The following is a 1,568-nucleotide window of genomic DNA, read 5'->3' on the forward strand; positions in this document are numbered from 1 at the left end:
CAATCTTTGTAGTTTTGCCTCTGTCTGGATTTTAAATCAATCAATGTGTGATTGAAGTGCAGACTTCTTTTACAAATATAAATGTAATCTAATGCAATCTCAGAAATGTGTGGTCAGGTGAAGTCTGTGCACCTTATTTAATGACAAAATTGAGCAGGTATCGTATAAGAAGTTGATTCAAAGTGTTGAATTTGTACTCTACAGCTTTGCATTGTAATTTAAAATATGAAGAAAGCCCGATTAGACTTATTCGATTAGAATGATGGGAAGAAAAGTATAGAGAGGGGAAAACAGCTCATGATCTGAAGCATACCACATCATGAGCAAAACATGGTGGGGGCAATGTTATGGACAGGATGGTGTGATGGCTGATAGAAGTCCAGGATAAATTATGGCACATGCAGGGCTATACTCTCTGCTGAAATTCAGCCAAATGCTGCAAAGCAAAGAAAGGGGATATTCGTCAATATCCAACAAAGCAGCTTTTAAGTTTGGTAAATATTAAACTGCATGCAGAAAGAAAACAAACAAACAAACAAACAGGTAAAAACTAAAGGTAGCTGCAGTAAAGGCCTGTCAGAGCATCTCAAGGGAGGAAATATAGTATTTGGTGATGGTTTCTAAACTTCAGTAATTCAGTGACTGCCACTGATTATCATCCGAGCATAAAAACAACCATTGTATTTAAAATGATGGCAGTTTTCTTAGTTAATTTTGACCCTTTGTAAATGGAAGCTATAAAAAGGACTGTTATTCTTAAAAAGTTAACACTGAATTTTCTAAAAAACTTCAGTTGAAACCAAAAGTATGTCCTTCAAATGCATCTGCATTACTACATTTAACATCCATTGTAGGGTAAACAGAGATTAAACTACAATTAGTTCTTGGGGGGTCTTTTTTTCCAACACACCACACACCTAAAAGTAATTATCTGTCACGATCAGCGTTTTGGTTTTAGTTTGTTATGTTTAAGTCCTTTAGGTTTTCTAAGTTCATTCTATCATGCCTAGGTTGTCATTATAGTTCTTTGTTTGTTAGTTTCCCTTTGTGTTTTCTACCCCTGTATTAAGTCTCCCTGTGCTATGTGTTTCATGTCTGCATGTCATTTGTTGTCAAGTTCATGTTGTCATGTCTGTCTCATTCTGTTTCCAGTTTTATTTTGAAGAGGTCATGTGTTCCTGTGTTCATTGAAGAGTAGAAGTTTTACTCTTCTACTGCATGTCATTATGTTCATTTGTGTCAGCTGTTTTTCCCCATGTGTTTCCACTTCCCCTGATCACCTCCTGTGTGCTTTTAGTCTGTGTGTGTTCATTCACGCCTTGTCCGAGCGTCTGCTATCCTACTTTGTCTCTATGTCTATGGTCATGTTCCAGGGTTTTGTTATGTTTAGCTCACCCAGTTTACCGGTAGGTTATGATTTAGTTTTGTCTTTGCTTTAGTTTTTCTTTGCTAAAATCAGCCTTCAATAAACAGCTCGTTTTCAGTTAATATTAAGTCTTGTTATTTTGCGTGCAGGCACTTGGGTCCAACCTCTCCACTCCCTATAGTCTGCCTCTGCCAGACTGACA

Source organism: Pundamilia nyererei, unplaced genomic scaffold (genome assembly GCF_000239375.1).
Source record: "Pundamilia nyererei isolate P.nyererei 1_Seehausen unplaced genomic scaffold, PunNye1.0 scaffold00090, whole genome shotgun sequence".
NCBI classification, from domain to species: Eukaryota; Metazoa; Chordata; class Actinopteri; order Cichliformes; family Cichlidae; genus Pundamilia; species Pundamilia nyererei.